Raw genomic sequence first — 21,508 nt, 5'->3', positions numbered from 1 at the left:
ATTATTATTATTATTATTATTATTATTACAAGAGATGGACAGAAACTGGAGTAAGGAGATCCTAAGAGGCCAATGAAGATTAATTATCTGAAGGGGCAAGCCACGCAAGCCACACAAGTGGATATGGGCTCCGGATTCTTGGAAGAGGCTTCAGGGTAATAAATTCAAATGAAAATGAATCTCAGATCTCAGAGTGTGGGCCTCCACACACAATGCCTGAAGGAGGGTTCACTTGGGGCAGAAAAGACAAAGTCACAGCAAGCCCCCCACCCCCCCACCCTGCTTTAGTTCTCACACCGGATTTTCTGGGAAAGGAGCTCAGAGCATCAAACGGCCTATCTGGAACATGCCTTCCGAGTACTCAATGCAATCTGTAAATCACACTCTCCTTCACCTGCAAAACAGAGCTGTCAATTTCATGCATCCCGGTCCTTCGGAAAGGAAGCCACATCTGTCCTTGGTAGCTAAACCCACAGGGTTGCACCACGTTCATTAACCTAATAATTTTTTATGATAAGATTTTTGAAAAAAAGTAAGGCAGTACACGAAGCACACGCTAACCCCCTGTGTGATGCAGAGGAAAGATTAATGATGTGTGCCGTGTCCAACCGAACACTTTCCCTGGGTTTACTTTTCCTCACAGCTGTAATTAGTCCCGCCACTGGCCCCATCTGACCTCACTTAGCAGACTCAGATACCTGCTCACCTGTTGCACCATGGGAATAAAAACCAGCCCACGCAAAAAAAAAAAATCCAACCTTAATGCCTAATCTGGAAAAAAGATTTATAAAAAACAATAACACGGAAACAAAAAGGGCAGGGGTGAGGATGGGGTGACTCCAGTACGGATATAACCCCAGGAAAAACAGAAATGACGGAAAAGTCATCTCAGGAGATAATCAGGTAATCTTCACAGCGAAAGCCAGGCAACACCTCAGAGATTAAAATGGGAGATCAATGCGGCAAAGAGAGAGGCTGTTTAAATCAGGCCCCAGCTCCAGGAAGGAAACCGGCAGGCTCATTAGCCCCAATTTCCTCTGCTCGATAAAACTCTGAGTCGGCGCGGCTGGATTCTGTGCACTTTCTCTTTCCACAGAGCCGGCGTCCCATTACACCGCCATTAGAGGCCCGGTCTGGAAACCGGTGATGATGAGGAAACGTGCAGGCACCATTTCCCCCAACCGAGAGAGCAGCCAATCCACACCTCGTGGGAGACCATTTTCCAACCATTTTCAGGAAACGGGTGGAAATATCGATGAGTCGTGGATTTGACTCAGTAACACCGTTTCGCCATGGCCAGCAAGGCTTTCCGATTGGTTCATATCAGCTGGTGACTGATTGGCAGTATCGTTCGAGCAAGTGAAAATATTGCAGGATCCTTTATTTTTTTTTCGATTTACGTAAAAATCCCAAGGTGTGTGTGCATTTAATTGTTTTTAATTAATGCATTTAAAAACACTTGCACATAATTGCGATTTGGGCACGCGTTTCCTGCAGACCTGTGCCAGGAAAGCAGCATTTTAATATCAGTGCCTCCGAACAGCAACTGTGTGTTACCATGGCGAGCTGCCACATGACATATTAAAGTTTATTGGGTAATTACGTGACATTTAAAAAGAGGCCATTCTGAAAGATGAGAGCGCCCAAATTCGTGATCTCTGTTACTTCATGCCATGATGTAACTTAGTTGCCGGGAGACCATTTAAGTCAATTCTTAATTTAACTTTAAAAAAAACAAAACAACAAAGAGTGAAAAGTGCAACAAAAAAGGGGATGTCATAAGATTCAGGAACACTTACAGGCGTTGGATTTACTTTCAAACTCGGTAAATGTCATTCATTCTGGTTATAATGGTAAATTCCCCCCTGAGTTCTAAAACTGACATTTGACTGCCGAGACTGTGTTTGTGCAGAGGTAAAACTCCTCCCGTTCACACACAAAAGCCTTCAACCCAACGTGCGTTTAATTACAGGGGAGGCTGACCAAGAAGACGACAGCACGCGGGACGACTGACAGCACGCGGGACGACTGACAGCACATGGGACAACTGACAGCACGCAGGACAACTGACAGCACGCGGGACGACTGACAGCACACAGGACGACTGACAGCACGCGGGACGACTGACAGCACGCGGGACGACTGACAGCACGCGGGACAACTGACAGCACGCGGGACAACTGACAGCACACAGGACGACTGACAGCACGCAGGACGACTGACAGCACGCGGGACGACTGACAGCACGCGGGACGACTGACAGCACGCGGGACGACTGACAGCACGCGGGACGACTGACAGCACGCGGGACGACTGACTCACACTCCCAGTTCGAGACGTGCGAGTCGGTGCTCACTGCAGGCATGTGTCTCAGGCATCTACAGCGTGTTTAAGGATTCGACAGCAGTGCCCGGATAGTGCGATTCAAACACACAACCGCCTGAGTTCAGTCCCGAACCGCTAACTGAGGGTGATGTGAAAGGGTGTTTCAGTCCATTTTAACAACTCCTTTGCCAGCAGTCCAAATGTACCAGGAGCACAGACAATCCCACATACAGCGCTATGGGAGAGGGTAAAGAATCCAAAAGTGTGCCCAAAACACACACTCGAATACACACACACACACACACACGCACATATATACACACACACACACACACACATGCACAAGCACACACACACACGCACATAATTAAGTAGCCAGAAGGTCTGTGGCTGTTTAAAGCTTGTACTTTTTTACATGCTGTAATGGGTTTTGAGATATGAGATTGTTAGTTGTGCGCGCAAACTCCCCTTGCCTAATCCAGTACCCACTGACAACACTGAACATGACGATGTGAACATACGTGCAGTTCCCCCCCCAACTCGGTCACATCCCCGTGGGTCAACATGACAAAGCAGCCCACTCACCGCATTGGCCACAACCAGCCGGAAAACACTGACAAATCCAGGAAATGCCCAAGGCTGGTCAAGTGCACCAGCGTGGGTTGACAGCAGCACCACAGACACTGAGTCCTCCCCTCCCGTTTCTGAGCCGATCGGCCCACATGTGGGCCAGTGTGACACTCATTCGCTGTTTTTCAATTTTCATCTTCTCATATTGCTCCTGCGCGCAGCTGCGCCAGGAACCTTTACAATTATGAGTTCATCTTTATCAGTAACAACGCAATTACTGGCAAAATAATTCCCGAAAGAGGAAGATGCGCCAAGGAGTTTCAAATGGACTCAGATGGACTTTTTTAAACTTCCCATTTCCATTTGAAGATTCTTAAAACCCGGCCATCGCATCGGCGTCGACACATCTTGACCTGAAGCGGAAACAAACAGTTCCCTCATAATATTTTTCTGCATCTCAGCGATAAACAGGTTGGAGGTATTCCCCCAGGCGAAGAGCTCACATTCGGTATTACCTCGCTGGGCAACGTTAAAGACGCGGCTCCTCAGACCTGCCCAGAGTGCTGACACGCGGGGGGGCCCGAAACGCAGCCAGTGTTAGGGTTAGGGTTAGGGTTAGGGTCTGGAAAGAGGCTTTATGACTAGCCCAGCGTTAGGGTTAGGGTTAGGGTTAGGGTCTGGAAAGAGGCTTTATGACTAGCCCAGCGTTAGGGTTAGGGTTAGGGTTAGGGTCTGGAAAGAGGCTTTACGACTAGCCCAGCGTTAGGGTTAGGGTTAGGGTTAGGGTCTGGAAAGAGGCTTTATGACTAGCCCAGCGCGGTTTCCGGTCTCGGGCGTGTCCAGGGGGAGACGCATGAACGGGTTTTAATCACAGGAGCTCTCGGCTCACCAGAGCTCATAATTACATCACCCGGCGTGTTGCACGCGCTCTCCTCCCAAAGAGCTGCTTGACGGCACCGGAGAAAACGCCAGCGCGTCATCAAGGCGATGAGCTGGCTAGCCTGACGGACCCGCTGACGGACCCGCTCGTTTGTCGATCAAGCGGACGGACGTGCGTTTTTTTTTGGTGCCCGTGAGGTCGGGGGCGGGGCCCCGCGTCTGACGGAAGCCGAACACGTGGTGTCTCGTCGAGGGCCACGCGAGCCCCAGCCTGAGTGTTCGGGGGGAGCGGGCGGGGGGGGGGGGGGGGGGGGGGACCGCGTGGCGGCCGGTGGAGCGGCGGTACCGCGGCGAGCAGCCTTGTGACGGGGCGGGCTGCGAGGATCGGCACGGGGAACACGGCGCTCCTCTGGGGAAGGCCTCCAGCAATGCATCTCTAAGCCAACCCGCAGGCCTAGTATTCACCCCGAATGCACCAAACGAGCACTGAACTGAACTAAATACAACAGTATTCTCCTCTGGGGAAGGTTAGCCTCCAGCAATGCATCTCTAAGCCAACCCGCAGGCCTAGTATTCACCCCGAATGCACCAAACGAGCACTGAAATGAACTAAATAAAACAGCATTCTCCTCTGGGGAAGGTTAGCCTCCAGAAAAGCACCACTTCACCACCCATAAGCCTAACATTCACCCCAAATGCACCAAACAACCACTGAACTGAACTAAATAAAACAGTAACACAGTGGAACCTTCTGATCATGGGACTGGAGTGGGGGGGGGGGGGGGGGGGGGGGAGAGAGAGAGATGGGAACTGAAACATCTAAATTGATGAAAGGCTGAAGAGGAAAAACAGCAACAAGCTCCTTAACCAATGGAATCGGGGGAACAGCGCACACGCTCACGCACGCACACATACGCGCACGCACACGCACACGGCTCTGTCCATTTATGCAGCAGGTCAGCGAGTTCACGGCTCCAACCAAGGTGCGCGGCGTGCTCTTCGGGGACAAGCAGAGCGGACTCTCGGCTCAGAAAAACCAGCTCGGCTTTCACAAAACCTAAACCAGAGCGTTCCGCCGGTCTCCCATCCCGAACCTACTGACCCGTAGTCTGAGAACCCTATGTGCACTCGCAATACAAGGATCATTCACCTGGCCTGGCATCAAGTGTCCCCTGGCCCCGTTTCAACGCACTACACTAGAATATAATTAAATGATACAGTATATAATTAACGCAGCACAACTGCATATCTACTACATGGAGACGATACCACACCACGTAAAGTGAGATCTATATTATATTATTATAAAAAATATACAACTTGGTGGCATTTCAAACCGACTGATGCCCTGCCACAGTGACAAGCTTTTTTTTTTGGTTTTTTTTTTTTTTGCTTTATTCGGACACGTGGAAAGCAGAAAACGGGTAACAGACAGAGACGGACCTACAGCTGAGAAAGTGTCACGTTGGGGACCGAACCCCCATAATGCACATGGCCCGAGAGTCGGCCTGCCCCACGTACCCCGCCACACGTCTCGGCGAGCGGCGAGCGCTTGCTCCGCCCCCTCCTGTCCCGCGCATCTGAGAGGCCGGAAGCTTCCGCTGAGACGCGCAGAGAGGGGCCCATTACATAACCCTAATTACACAGCTGACAAACAGGCCCGGTTTGAAATGAGCTCTTTTAATGAGTCCCTGTGGCAGGTGCTATTTGACGGAAAGGGAAGAATCACTGGCACCATCGCCAACACCTCCATTTCCAAGATGCTTTTTTTTCCCCCCCCCAGAATGTCCTTCATCTAATGTGCTCTTCAAACTTCTCCACCAACCCCTGCAAATAGGGTGCCCTTAGAAGTTCTCATTTATCTTTTGGCTAACTGGAGAAAAAAACCTATTTGGGAGCGACAGAACCAGCTTCCGTGTTTCAGAAAACCAGCCTCATTAGAAGAGAATATGAAAAATCATTCTGGACAGCAGAATATTATTAGTCAAAAGTCAAAAACACTTCTGCAGATCCCAGATCAACAAAACTTGAGCTTAACCCCAAAATGTGTGACCATATGGAGGACTAATAATTCTGTTCTGAATATTGGTGAATATTTGAATAGTGAATTATCAATAATTACCAGCAATGTGCAGTAATTTTATTTAAAGTGAACTTCAAATAAAGTCAGATTTGACCCAGGCCTGAGCGTGTCCATTACATTTGCGACAGTGTCTTTGTGAAATAAAATTTTATGTCGATTAACATGTCTGTCTGTCCGTCTTGTTATGTCCTTGATAGGCTTGTCCTACTCCGTCTGCCTAGTCTCAGGTTTCATGTGTACCTATGTGGGTTTGGCCAATCAACTGTGATTCTCTCTCTCTCTCTCTCTCTCTGAAAGGGCACTGTCCTACCAACCCCGCTTTTTCCTTGCATTGTCATACTTTAATTAATAAACCCATTTGTAATCAATCCCATTTTGTGATTGGCTCCCTTACGTTCTGGCCCTTTCGAGCCGGGGTGGAAACGGTCCGTCCACCTCCCTACGCCTGAAGCCGTATCTCTATGGCTGTCGCCGTGTCCATCTCCACCAGCGCTTCTCCAGCTCAGCCCCGGGGCCGCCCTGACTGTCACCCAAGACGTACTTTCGGTTGGGTTACTGTTCCGAATGCGTCATCCCGCTACACCCAGATGGATGGAGCAGTACATCTACACCACTCCCCCCCCCCCGCCGAACTGATTCGCCTCAGTTTACTCTTCTGAATAAAACAACGTGCCCGTGTGAAACACGACACCTCCACACCGCCAGCGCAGTTCACCGGAACGCGGTTCAACTGAGCCACGGTTCACCCGAACGCGGTTCACCCGAACGCGGTTCACCCGAGCGCAGCGACCGAGGGCACCCCCAGACCAGACACGCCGCGACCTCGGGAAGGGGGGGGGGGGGGGGTGGTCCTCTGACGTTAAAGGAAAAAACTGAAGCGCCGGACCCTTCCTCGAGCCCCCCGCCTCCCCACCCCCCCCGATCCCGTTTCCCTGACGGTGACACAGGAGGACCCGGCCGATCCCAGCAGCCCCCGACAGAGCCGGCGTCCGCGTGGCAAATGAGATGTGAAATGTGCGTGCGGCCGGAGGCCAGCTTGTGCAAATAACCTGCGGGACACCTCCCGCCCGCCCGCCCGCCTCCCAGGCCCTTCGTTTGTTCCGCTCCGCTAACGCGCGGGTTTGGCGGTGCGCTGCCTGGGACTGCCTGGAGGGCGCTGGGACGGCCGCGGCAGAGGGGAGCTGAGGCAGCGCTCATTGGTGGGGCTCGGGTCGTGAGAATCCTGGCGGTAACAGCTGTGTGTATGGGGGGGGGGGGGTTATTAAGTTCAGGCCCGGTGGTGATGGGGCTGCAGGGCAGCGGGTGCAGCCTCTCGCTGCTGTTACCCAGCAGGACTCAACAGGCGTGTGATGAGATGCGGAGTGCAATGGCGTGGAGAGGAGGGTAGTGACCAGCGTGAGGACGTGGTGAACAGTGTGATGACGTGGTGAACAGTGTGATGTGAACAGTGTGATGATGTGGTGAACAGTGTGATGATGTGAACAGTGTGATGATGTGGTGAACAGTGTGATGATGTGAACAGTGTGATGATGTGGTGAACAGTGTGATGATGTGAACAGTGTGATGATGTGGTGAACAGTGTGATGATGTGAACAGTGTGATGATGTGGTGAACAGTGTGATGATGTGAACAGTGTGATGATGTGGTGAACAGTGTGATGATGTGAACAGTGTGATGATGTGGTGAACAGTGTGATGATGTGAACAGTGTGATGATGTGGTGAACAGTGTGATGATGTGAACAGTGTGATGATGTGGTGAACAGTGTGATGATGTGAACAGTGTGATGATGTGGTGAACAGTGTGATGATGTGAACAGTGTGATGATGTGGTGAACAGTGTGATGATGTGAACAGTGTGATGATGTGGTGAACAGTGTGATGATGTGAACAGTGTGATGATGTGAACAGTGTGGTGAACACAGATGGCATGGTGAACAGTGTGATGATGTAGTGAGGAGTGTGACGTCATCATGAACAGTGTGATGTGGTGAACAGTGTGATGATGTGGTGAACAGAGATTACATGGTAAACAGTGATGATGTGGTGAGGAGTGTGAGAATGTGGTGAACAGTGTAATCATGTGATGAGATCTATAATGTCAACAATGGCATCAGGCAGAAGTGTCAAACCAACACCTGTCCATCCCCCCACACCCCCCCCACCCAACCCCAACCCCAACCCCAACCCGAGGTCCAGGATGTGTGATCATCGGTCTAACTAATGCCTGCTCCTGCCTGACTCACACAGTCCCTTGTAATTGTGCAGCCAGTTTAATACCCAACTGAGCCAAAAGCACCCGTCTGGCCCTTTATTCTACACCCTTCATCCCGCGATGCGCCGGCTGACTCATCATGACCCAGTCTCTGCAGGGGATCCACTTCTGATTGGCCAGTAGCTACATCCTGCCACAAACTCTCCACCGCACAAGAACAACACTGAGATGGGGGGGGGGGGGGGGGGGCTGCGAGCATGTCACACAGTCTATGTAACCAATCAATCAAGTTCATTCAGCTGCCTTCACAATTACAGTAATTAGACCAGTCATAGTTGAGTTCCATTTTATTTGCACGGAGAATTTTAGAGACACTGCCACAAAAACAAGAAACAGGAAAAATTAGGCAAGACCGAGCCTGACGAGAGGCACAAAAACTCCCCAGTAGGAAGAACGTCAATTATTTTTTTTAGCTGTTGTTTTGTCCGTTGTTCCAAGGTATAACTAATAATCAAATTACGCATCCGGTTCTGTAATTTCACATATGAACTGAATTTCCATTTAGCCTCAAAGCACCAGCTACGTGCGAAGACAAAAAAATAAACGATGCGTTGTCAGGGTCAGAACATGGGATCACGTCTGAAATTGTACGACACGGCGTACACAGAAGCAGCCGCCACCGGTTCGACAGGAACTCTGTCATCATGATAAACAGCGCGTGTGTCATACAGGGGAGAGTGCAGCTCAAGCCTCCTGCTCTATAGGCAGGCATATTAGGTACTTACAAAGACACAAGCACGCATGCACGAGGACACATGCTCTCACGCGAGCACACACGTATATTCGCACGTCCGCACATGCACGCATGTGCACGCGCACACACTGCACGCCCGCCAGAACCCAGAAATGCCCTCGAACATGCGCGCACATACATACACACCGACACACAAACATCGCGCATCAAATACAGAAACATCCCTCCCAAGGCAACATCACGCTGATATCTCTCTCTTTCTCTATCTCTCCCTCCCCCCCCCCCCCCTGCCCCGCCACCCCCCCCCCTTCCTTCCTCCACCATGGTGGACTTTAGCCTCTGAGCTAACAAGCACAGCACTGGGCAAACTGTGTGGATCAGCTGGAAAGAGTGAGTAAGTGAAGGGCTAGTGAGTCAGGGTGGAAGCACAGCCTCACAGTCCATGTACTCCAGGCTCACAGAGAGATGATGCAGGAAAGTCTTACTCAGTGAATCTGACCGACCCCGCCATGACCTCGGAGAGGTTGACGCTTCCATTCCGGAAGGCTTTCTTTCGACCGAGCGAGCTAACTCGTTAAGGAGAAATGCCCACCTGCGATCCGTTCATACACCTGGATAAGTTCACTTCGGCAGTTCAGGTTCAATACCCCCACTCAAGGGTACAACAGCACAGACACAAGGGTGGCAAGCCCAGGTCACAAACCTTCATGCTGCGCCGGGAGTTAATAGTAAAGTAGTGAACGAAGGGAGCAGAGAGGGTGGGGGGGGGAGGGTGTAGGAGGAGAAAGAAAAAGCTAAACAAACCCAGAGGAGCTGCGTTTGGAAACGGGGAAAACAGGCAGGGGACAGAACACACCATGAGAAATGTACTATGCCAGCGCGAGACGTGCTCCTGCATACGCTCAGCGCATTCCGCCGAATTTTTTTAACCGCCACGCTCCGCCCCCCCCCATCCCCCCGCCCCGCCGCCGTACCTTCGCCGTACGCCTCGGCGCATTAGCCGCGCGGGGAGAGGAACAGGAAACAAAACAGCGCGAGCGGGACACAAACAGCGGAACGAGGAGCGGGGAACGGGGTAATTGCATTAGCGCCCGCGTGCGTACACATGCATTTCGTTCGGCGTTAAAAAAAATAATAATAAAAAAAAAAAAACGCGTGCGGTAACGTTTCGAAGCGCGTTCCCTGTTCCTGTGTTCCTTCTTTCGCAGTGTACGAAATCGCGCGAAACTCTTTCTCCGCGGCAGCGTCAACGGTATTTTGTAAGCCGGCGAGCAAGACACAAAATACACAGCGAGAGTAAAAGAACGTAACTTAGCCGATGTTAAGCTAGGGCAGCCAGTCAGCAGTTCCGACAATCATTTTGCCTTTTGTGTGCATTTAGCACTGGGATGAGCCTGGTCTTGCACATAATAACACTAATACGCTAGCTGTCCAGACCGCTGCAACTGACCATAAAACTTCCGTCCCTTTATCACAGCTGTTTTGTTTACACTAATTGCATTTTTTTTTTTTTTTTTTTAACGTCCAGGTTACCTAACAAGTGCATGCGTGCGTGCGTGCGTGCGTGCATGCGTGCGGGCGGGCGGGCGGGTGGGTGCGTGTGTGTGTGTGCGCGCGTGGGCGTGAGAGAGTGAGTCCAGGACATGCCATCCAGACAAGCTTGTCCAACAGGGTGTGCCTTCCAGATCCATTGATTACGACAGACCGACTCCTTTCAGGGACAGCACTGATCACTCCCTGGCAGGACAAACCTGCTGGCCCAAACCCACCCTAAAAAAGGGCCAGTGATTGGTCAGGATCTTGATAAAAAAAAATACTGGCCAGCTTTCTGGGACTGGACGATCAGGACCAGCTCTGAATAACAATTTTTACATAAGGGTCTTTTCGGGTTCCGAGAACACATCCTTCCCTCCAAAGCCCCTGCTACTGGGAATCACACCAAGAATGATCATCCGAAAAAAGAAAAAAAAACAATTTTAAACTGAATCCTAATAGAGTTGGAAGTTGCCAGCACGATTGGCCAAGGACAATGAAATGCCCCACTGAATATAAAATATTACGAATGTTTAAATGTGTTACGCCACAGCTGGATTCAAATCCATGACCGTTTTCTTTTTTTTTTTTTTTATATCTCATTCAGCATGGAGTAGTTTGAGCTGCAAAAGCACAAATTAAGTATTAAGAATTATATAAATGTGAATGGGAATTACACAACCAAACACATCAGTAATGGAGAGTCCCTATTTGTGCATAGATGTACTAGATCTGTTAAATGAGGGTTGATTGTAATTAGTGTCATGAAAAATGATTTGCCCCCTTCCGGATTTCCTTGATTATTGCATATTTGTCACATTAAAGTTTTCAGATCTTCAGAAAAAAATGTAATATTAGACAAAGGGAAACAAAGAAGGTTATCAAACCATATAACCCATGTGAAAAAAAATAATTGTCCCCATAAGCTGAATAACAGTTTGCATCACCTCTAACCACAATAACTGCAACCAAACACTTTATATAATGTGATATCAGTCTTTCACACTGTGGTGGAGGAATTTTAGCCCGCTCTTCCTTGCAGAACTGATTTGAGACAAATTGGTCGTTTTTCTGAGCATGACTTGCTGTCTTCAGATCCAGGCACAGCATCTCTGTGATTTTGTGATTAGGCCACCCCAGAACCTTCGTTTTGTTCCTTTTCAGCCACTCAAATGTGGACTTGCTTTTGTGATCTGGATCACTGTCGCGCTGCATAATCCAGTTACTTCGCTTCAGGTTTCAGCTCGCGGACAGAAGACCGGACATTCTCCTTGAGAAGTTTCCGGTACGGAGCAGAATTCATGGCTCCTTCGATAATGGCAAGACGTCCAGGCAGAAAAGCATCCCCACGCCATCACACTACCACCACCACGTTTGACTGCATGTACGATGTTCTTACTGTGCAACGCTGTATCTGCTTTACGCCAGCCATAATGGGACCCGTGTCACCCGAAACGTTTCACTTTTGACTCGTAGGTTTGTAGAACATTATTCCAAAAGGCTTGAGGATTAGAGTTTTTGCAAATGTGAGATGAGCATTAAATGCTTCTCTTCGTCAGTGGCAGTTTCCACCTCAGTACTCTCGTATGAATCACGCTTATGTCCAGCCACTTTCTCATTGTGGAGTCATGAATGCTGACCGCAGCTGAGGCTAGAAAGGCCTGCAGTCTCTTCCGGGATCTTTTGTGACTTCCTGGACGAGTTTCTGCTGCGCCCTTGGAGAAACTTCGACAGGTGGCCCACTCCAGGGAAGATTCACCGCTGTTCCAAGTGTTCTTCTTCTGGAGATAATGACCGTGATTCTGAGGAGTCCCAGAGCCTTTGTAAATGGCTTCATAACCCTTTACAGTCTGAAACTGTATATATAACTTTTTTCCAAGTGTTTGTTGTAACTACTTTACTCTGATGGTAAGGTTCAGAGTTTCAGCGTGCCTGGCTGCAATCAAGCCTGGTAGCAAACTGCTGAATGTAATCATCAATTAAATTTGGTTAAATTGCCTGATTGAGTAACTAAGGGGTAATTACCTTCTCAAGTGGGTGACTTGGGTGTTTGATAACTTCTTTTTTTTTTCATTTAAAAAAAATTAATTTAAAAAAAATGTTTTGTGTTTACTCAGTTTCCCTTCTCTAATATAACATTTTGCATGAAGATTTGAAACACTGCTGTGTGACAAATAGGCAATAATACAGGAAATCAGGAAGGGAATAAATGTTTTTTCACGGCACTGTGTATGCAGCAGTAATCATATGCATGTTTCCAGACTCCCGTTTTCATGGATCCATACCAACGGCAGCGATACTAAAGCATTTGCTTTAAAAATATGGAAGGAAGTGTAGAAATGATTCATTTCAGGATTAATGGAAATCAGCCCTGCAAAGGAAGTCCTTGACAAGACATTCTTAACACACTTCATACCAGTTTGCATGCAATTTAACGCAAGCTCTTTTGTGAAATAATTCCACAATTAACATTTACATGAATGAACTTCCTGGATTTCATTTTTTTTTTTGGTGAACAGATGATCTATGTAATTGGCTATGATGTAATGTTTTCAAATGAAACACAAAGTGAAAGCATGATTGCACGAGCACAGGGTCAGAGTTCAGGAAACACAAGAACTCTGGCATGACTTTTCTTGGCACGATGTTGACGAACGTGACCAAAGCAGATGCCTTGATGATGTCATAAGAGGTTGCCACCCACAGCTGTAGATCCAGTGGGCTGTTTGGCATAATGCACCTGTGCCCACAGACAATGCTAGTCTCCCATGCTTGTGTACTGTCGTCCTCTACTTCAGGTCTAATGAGGCGGGGCGCTCTCTGTCACGGTCCCCTCATCAAATCAGCTGATCCATCACCTGCTCACCTGCCCTGGGTTAATGAGTTCACCCCCTGCAATCCAGGCCCTCGCACCGGCAGGGCGACTGTTTTCCAGACACACACACACACACCTACAAATGCGCGCACACACACATGCGCACACACACACACACACACACACACACACACATGCACACACACACACCTACAAATGCGCGCACACACACATGCTCGCACGCATGCACGCAGACCTAGAAATGCAGGCGCACACACACACATGCACACCTAGAAACACACACACACACGTGCACACGCACGCAAGCCTACTAATGCACGTGCACACGCAAACATATGCATATTATTTTATACTGGTTCCTATTTAAATCTTTTTGCTTTGGCTATATTCACACGCACAGAGCACTGGATGCCACTGTTGTATTGACATCATTCAAATAAACCCCCCTTTCAAATAAACCAATAAAATGTAGGAAGTTTGTTTTCTTGTTCTCTCACAAGGAAAGGCTGGCCTGTATCCTTTTATCACTGTTTGAACTGCACCTCCTCTGTTCTGCACATGGAGCAGGTACACAGCTGATGTTTCAGTAGAAGAAACTGAGGATTATGGACTGATTATTGTTATCATGAATGGTACATTAGCCTCGTCCACGCCTGGGATTCAGACTGGGGACATGCTATTTACCCATCGAGCTGTCTGGCCCTCGTTCTACATTATCAACGCCACTGTCGGGTGTAAACAGAGACTGGGGTGTAAACAGTGACTGAGGCAGTCGGTCGTTCTGATGACCATTTCCTGTTATTTATCAAAAGGCGTGGCATCTCCCCTCGAGAAATACATGCGAATTCAATTGAGACTACTACAATGTTATCAAAATAAACCTTGATGCGGCACGGAACTACGCCCGCTTTTTTTATTATTAGTTTTTGCTTTACGGGAATTTTTCTTTTTTTTTTTTTGGACCCAACTTCTGTAAATAATTGGTTCATGGACACGCTCGAGTGTTGTTTGGGCTTCTGACTGAAACGAAACCACACCCCCGCTGCACATGCACGCCTCGCCTGCTCAGACAAAACAGGAAGGTTAAAAACGCATCGCACACGCCCACCGTTCCCTGATCAAAATCCTTCCTTGAGAAATTTAATTAAGCAACCGGACAACAACTGCATTTCTGTCCCGCCATATTGAAACGTCAAGGCAAAACGATTAATCCGATTAATCCTGACGCTTGTCCGCCACTGTCTGCCCCGTGCAATAACCCTACCTCCCCTCTCAGTCAGCTGTGCTCAGAACGTATCGCACATGTAACCCGCATGATGGTCACAAACCTCTCAAACAGGCCCAACTCTCAGAATGTTCCAGCACCCGGGTGGGAGCCAAGCCCCGCCCACTTTAGTCACAACAAAGCCTTATGTCTTATGCCCCCCCCCACCCCCCCACCCCCCCTTATTGCAAGTGTAAACGTTCCCCTCGCAATGTTTCAGCAGGACAGGAGGAGCCGCAGGTGTGGGGAAACTGAAAAACACACATTTTTTTTGTGGGAGGGGACTTGTGTGGAAGACCATTTAAGTTTACCAGATAGCATTTCATAGCCGGCTCGTCACTGGAGAGGGCCGTGGACAGAGGTTATTTGTTTATACAGGTTACTCTGCATTTTTATTGGACACAGAGTGGGTATGGCTGTGTGGAAACACAAACACTGGCCTCCCCATGCAATGATTACCTTTTTTGTTTTGTTTTTTTGTTTTTTTTTTGCCAATGTGAACGTGGTGAAAGGGAGGAAATGAGCGTAACCAGGCGGGGCTCTCTGCGGGCTCTGAGCGCGCTCAGAAGCCACTGCTCTGGGCAAACAAGACGAGAGAGACGAGACACCGCTTCTGCAGCATTAACACAGACATCACATCACCGTTTACCGCTTGAGAGAGAGATAGGGAGAGAGAGAGAGAGAGAGAGAGAGAGACAGAGAGAGACAGAGAGAGTGAGTGAGTGAGTGTGAGAGAGAGTGAGAGAGAGTGAGAGAGAGAGAGAGTGAGAGAGAGAGAGAGTGAGTGAGAGTGAGAGACAGAGAGAGTGAGTGAGTGAGAGAGTGAGTGTGAGAGAGAGTGAGAGAGAGAAAGAGAAAGAGTTGAAAAGTGAAGTGAAGGGTGGGGTATTGGGTAGGTTCAAATATGTCACTTATAAAGGAAACAGACAGCTTTTATTGATTTCTGGTGTAATTATCTGTCAATCAGTGAAATGTGTGCATGCGTGTGTGTACACACCAGTGAATAACATCAACATAGAAAGCATGTGGTTGTGTGCTTCAGAGGAAAATCAAACACCTGTGTGTGTGTGTGTGTGTGTGTGTGTTATGGAGACTCAGTATTGGCCGTTGGCTAGGAGAGGTAGGTAACAGGGCTGCCACTCTGGGGCTGATTCGCGAGGAGGGGGCCAATCACATTATGAGAGGGTTAGCCCCTCCCCTGCACAAACAAACAGCGCAGTGCACAGTGAAACACACCTCCCAGAGTGCATACACATACTCTACACACCAAGCTCTGACTTGTCCATGGAAATACTGGCTAAAGTGTTTTATGGGGCTTAGTTTTGTTCCAGAGGCATTGTGGGTAAAAAACATAATACACCTTTGGAGTTTAGACCACTACAGCAGTCTCTAATGAATCACTGCTCACACAGAGGCAAGTCGCGGTTTCAGCCGTCTCGTTAAGAGCATCGCAGGAACGTTATTTTAACTGGTTTAAATAGCAAAGACACGTTTTTATTTATTTTGCCAGTCGACCACCACACTTAACCCAGTTTAAGACATTCAGCTTTGCCACAGTGCAAATGTCCAGCAGGGGGTTTCTTACACTGCTGGTGGGCTTCATGAACACCAGCATAGAAATCTATCGCCGGTCACCACACAGCCCTCACACAGCCCTCACACCTGCCCTCAAAACAGGCACTGGTGCGCCGTTCTGACACGGGCATACGACGTAATCACAGGTCTTGTAAAAGTACGATGGCAGGTGAGCTGCACTTTTGTACATCGCTATTGGATAAAAGCGTCCGCTAAATAAATGTAATGAAATGTAATGTAATGTGAGTTTTGTGGGGGTTTTTTTTAGGCAGGAGAGTCAATAGACAGATCCTGAGTTAAGAAGGCGGTCTGCTGCAAAGGTGGGGGGGGGGGGGGGTGGGAGACAGGTAACTGAAACAGACGGGTGCGTCATGGCACACAGCTTTGAGACGAGCGGACGGACAGACGGACACCCCCTCCGCTGACAGGCCTCAGAAGCTAAGCGCAGTGAGAGCAGCCCTGGCTTTATCTAATGGGCCAGGTGCTGCGGTTACCTAACGCCACTGAAGAAGCCTGTCTGTGCCCCCCACACTACTTTGCAACAGCCATTGGATGGGGGGGGGCCTTTAATGACACTCCTCGATAGGCCAGCAGGCTGGCTTGTCAAATGGCCCTTCAGAAACAGATGTCCAGCTCGCTCATCCTCACATGCATAGAACAAAATCAACTGCACCACGCAAGGATGCGAGCAAATACAAACACGGAGAGAGAGAGAGAGAGAGAGAGAGAGAGAGAGAGTAAATACTTGGCACTCCTAGAGAAGCTCCTCTCTGCTCGTGTAAAAAAAAAAAAGAAGGTTTTTAGAGAGGTTGTGTGCTGTTCTCAGGACACACAATAACATGATCCCCCACGCTCTTCATTTTCGACAGCCGATGCAGAATTCCTCTTCGTTATTTCACATATGAAATTATTCGCCCACTTGCTTAGCAGGCACCATTGTTAACTAGCGGAGCTTACATTTCCAATACATTTCAATGGTTAAAACAGATTGATACACGCAGAAAAAGTGCCTGAAAACAATGTCACAACAGCAGTATCTAACCTCTGTTTAAATCTTCCAGCCTGGCATACAGGCTCACCAGTCAAACCACTGCGCTCTACACTGCCCACTATTGGCCAATGCAGCACCAAGCGGCTTATCACAGAGTGGGGCAAGGCGGAGGAGCACTATCATCCGAGTTTTTGGAAACCCTGGCTCCCTGTAAAAAAAAAAAAAAAAAAAAAGGTGGACTCTCATGGGCCACTGACCAGCTCCAGCTGTTCGGTGCCAGGGTACCATACCTCTACCCAAATCCGTCAGCAACCCTTCTGGGGAACAGACGGGATGTACAACCACATAATCGGACCCTGGTTCCTGTCTGGTATCGGCTAATGATCAATTGATGACGACAGATGATGATGGGGGGGCGGGGGGGGGGCAATAAAGGGCCCCTTTAGCACTCCGATGCTAAACTTACTCATCCCAAGGGCAATGGTACTCATCCCATGGCACAGGCATGTCCATAGGTCATTTATAATGGATTGCACATACTGATTAAAATATAGCTTGGTAAGCAACAGCTGGCTCTGCAGTCTCTGGGAACTGTAATTGGAGGAGACAGCTAGTCGATTCACACAGTAAGCCTGCCCCCTGCTGGTTTAAGTGAGGAATTGAATGTTTCGAGCAAAGTAGAGCACAAAATTGGATTTCGTTCCCTGGTGCACTTGTATGGTTTTACTGTTCTAGACTTCATTAATAGAATCTGAATACGAAAGATTGAAAAAAAATTTTAAAAACTATTGAATTGGGTTGGGACATTGCAGGTGGTACTGTATACACTTTGTTGTACGTCGCTCTGGATAAGAGCGTCTGCCAAATGCCTGTAATGTAATGTAATGTAATGTATGATAAAATAAAAAGGAATCGGCCACATCGAATTTGCTATTCCCGTCTGAACGAACAGAAAAGACAAACAGTGACAAAAGAATAAGAAACGGGATCCGTCTCTGCGGGTGTTGGTGATGTGTCTAGACGACGGCATTTTCTCATATAAAAGGCTTGAAGCATGTGCCAGTAATGTTACAATACGAACACAGACCACATGCCGTGTGGGCGGAGGGGTGGGGTGTGTACGTGTCTATTTTTAGCATGGGTATGTGTGTCACTGCCGCATCTTGGACTGGTCCTGATGCAAACAGCCGCAAAACGCGCTAAATTGAGCAAGTCAGGCTCCTTGTTCGGTTATTTTAGGACCGGAATTGCGCCCAGTTCCCAAAGGACAGCGTCGTGTCTCAAAGATGTCGATAAGTCAGGCCTTAGTGTCTCTTACCGTAAGCAGTTACAGGAATAGCTCCGCTACTCCAGGTCATACACGCTTACCTAGACCACGGAGAGCGGACACGCCCTTCGCGCAGTCATCTACTGGGAGCTGGAGATGTGGGGGAACAGCGGGAGAACTGTTTAAAGAGAGAGGAGGAACAACATTGATTGCCGTATTTCTGCAGCCCGGTACATAACGAAAGCAAGTCGCATCAACCATCTGTCTTGGAAACACAAACACAGAGAAAGGCTGGGTAATGATGTCGTGGTTGGGGGGAGGGGGGAAGGGGGGGGGGGGTTGTAATATGGACACCCGCCCTGAACCCAAAACCATCCCTCACACAACCTTCTTCCAAAAGCACATACTATTGTTAAGCAGAAATTCCCGGAGTAAAACTCTCTAATCAAATCCCACAGCTAATAATAGCTATGTTCCCATTAGAATACTGTAGCAAATTTACCTTGGTGCGCAGCAGCCCTTCATACAGACGCCAAGAAATATTTTTTTACAAATTTCACTTTGATGCATCACGTGAAATGAGCCACGCTTGTTGCATCGGTAATGAGCGAATCGCATGACTGGTAATTCAATGGAGCCACGCTTCCTACGCAGTTTCCATTTGCGCTAATGCACGTGTCTACTTTCGGCGCAACATCTGCCGTGTTCTGTGCAGTCGTACCCCTTTAATTTTAGTGGCCACAATTGCATTAGGCACATCGCACAAATTTAGCAGTCTGCACCCTATAAAGTTACATAATTTCGCTCAAATGGAAGTGCAGCAACTGAAGCAGAGCACGATAACACGACATAAAGCTCTTTAACAAATCAAACGCGCACACTGAAATAGGCACATTACTGGTCGTGATCAGCTAGCAAAGCAGCCCTCCAGGCTTCAGCCAAAACCAAAACAAAAGGTCACGAAGCAGTTTCACGCGCAGGTGCAGCTGAAAGTCATAAATACACCAGGTGATACGCCGTGTACCGCTCAGTCACCAAAGGATTCTGACATGGATTCACTCAAAATTAGTCCTTAACATTGAGGAGTAATAGATACACATAAATACATGTGTTGGTTTTTTTTGTTTTTCAACAAAAAAATATATATTGTTGAGTTCGTTTTTTACGAAATGGAGAGAAAAAAAACTATTGCATTTAATCTTGAGGCAAAGTTTACAAGCGTTGATTGAATCTAGGTCCGATTAATTGTTTCAGCGCGCGCGCAAAATGGATTGTAACCGGAGCATGCGTGGATTTGGATTTGAGTTTGATTCGATGCCTTTTTCCTTTCGGGCCAAATAATGATTTTTTTTTATCTTACGTTAATTGCTCACTAGTAATTTATATGCTGTGAGGGCAATAAAAATATCTTATAAAATGACATAGACTGATTGTTCCATATCAATCAGTTTTTGTTGGAGTTGGTGAAGGGGTGACTACTATGGGCGTTTCAGAAATGTAAGCCCTGGAGATTACAGGGTGGTGTCAAGAAAACAAGATTGTCTCTTAAATGGGTTGGAGAGCATCCTTTTTTGTCTCTACGAGTAGGCCTTTTAGTGTATTGTGAAAAGGTATTTAGCAGAAATCACCATTATATTTGTATTTGTTGTGGGTGTGGAAATGGTATTGTGTGAGTGACATGAACAGTACTCATAACTCAAAATGGCCACCTTTCCCATCATGTCTATATATGGTAAAAACTGACAAACAAAAGGACAGCCAATGTCTGTTGATTAATTAGATGTATGTGAATCAAAAAGTAATGACTGGTCATCAGTGATCTCAGGATAGAGGGAATAATTACTTCTCTGTGGATTAAAGAAATCCCAGGGTGCACTGGGTCCACTCATTAGGAGCATGATCAATCCTACCCTAATCACCTCTGAGACACACCAGGAGGCACTTTACAGTAGAATTATCTCACTAAGACCAGCCTTAAGAGGATGGTTTCAGGAGGGGATCAGGTGGAATTAAAATTCTACTTCGTCATACTTTATGCATGGGTGGGACGCAACAAATATAAAATCATGTTTGTTGTAATCTGATGCCAACCTGACGCATTATGATTATGCTTGAGAAACATGACACTTATAAATGATGTTTGAAATGATAGATACACACACACACACACACACACATTTAATAAATAGGAAATTCTTGGAATAATGGCTTGTGCTCATGTATTATAAAGACAAATACAGAAACAAGCTTTCTACTGATTGTATGTATTTTCTCTCACAAGTGAGTATGGAAAAAATGACTTGCAAAAGTGTGTTTAGCTGAACTTATTTCCTGCTTGCAAACCCTGGTATTTAAAGATAAGGTGGTGTTATGTGAGCTAGCAATTTTTTGTTAGGGGAGTGAAAGGTGGTTCAATGTAGGGGAGTAGTGGTTGGGTGCAGTGAAGCTTCTGGTTTTTCTGATGTCTTCACTGCGACTGTGTTTCACCAGCGGTTAATGTTAATGCCCTGTTTCTTACTATGATCCTGCATTTGTGGGGAGATTGGGAGAGACGGTAACGGTATCATGGATACACACAGTGTGGAAGCACACTGAGCAGTACCCGCCGCACAGCACATCCCCTACGGCCTTGTGAAACGCATCTCGCGGAGGATCGTGTTTTATGCGCCAATCGTACGAACCACGTGACATGTTCCTTTTTTTTTTTTTTTTTGCGTGTAGCGGTTATCTTACTATGCATCGTTCAAACTCAACGGAAAGATACAGTGTGGGGGAGGCCGTGTGGCGCGGTATGTAGGGCAGACCGCGCTCAGCCGGTACGAATCCCACCGTTCAGTGGGAGGTTCGGTTCCCCGCCATGGCTCCTGCTGTACTGTGATCCCGTCCCTGTCTGCAGCCCCCTCTGCTTTCCCGCCATCTGGATAAAGTGGAAAAAAATGCATGAGGGTGGGCTCTCCTTTAAATAAAAAAAAATAAAAAAAGAATTTGAAATGTAATATTGGCCTTATGACATTATCATTACCCGTAACAAAAGGCTAGTTTGTTCATGACCACTGTTTTACTTGCAGTGACATATTCCTGGCACTAGATGGTGCCAAAAGTTAAAGAATAGCCAACCTCAGCCAACTATGCACAGAAATTATATTGCATTCATATTTCAAGCAGTTGGCAAACAATATTATCCAGAACAACTTAAAAAGTGGCTATTGCCATTGAAT

The 21,508-nt window shown here is 47.7% G+C and overlaps 1 long non-coding RNA gene across 1 annotated transcript in view; it reads right to left on the bottom strand.

Moving 5' to 3' along the window:
• LOC118216200 overlaps nt 1-19,282 on the bottom strand; it is a 37,597-nt gene extending 18,315 nt beyond the window's left edge. The window contains exons 1-2 of the long non-coding RNA XR_004762972.1: nt 18,793-19,282; nt 18,392-18,468 (exon numbers count right to left, since the gene is read on the bottom strand). This is a non-coding gene — a long non-coding RNA (uncharacterized LOC118216200). The remainder of the gene's footprint in view (nt 1-18,391; nt 18,469-18,792) is intronic.
• Between the last annotated feature and the right edge of the window lie 2,226 nt (nt 19,283-21,508).

Source organism: Anguilla anguilla, chromosome 17, assembly GCF_013347855.1.
Source record: "Anguilla anguilla isolate fAngAng1 chromosome 17, fAngAng1.pri, whole genome shotgun sequence".
In the NCBI taxonomy this organism is placed as follows: Eukaryota; Metazoa; Chordata; class Actinopteri; order Anguilliformes; family Anguillidae; genus Anguilla; species Anguilla anguilla.
Note: the sequence above shows the minus strand (reverse complement) of the source record. Positions and strands in the feature narration are given on the sequence as shown.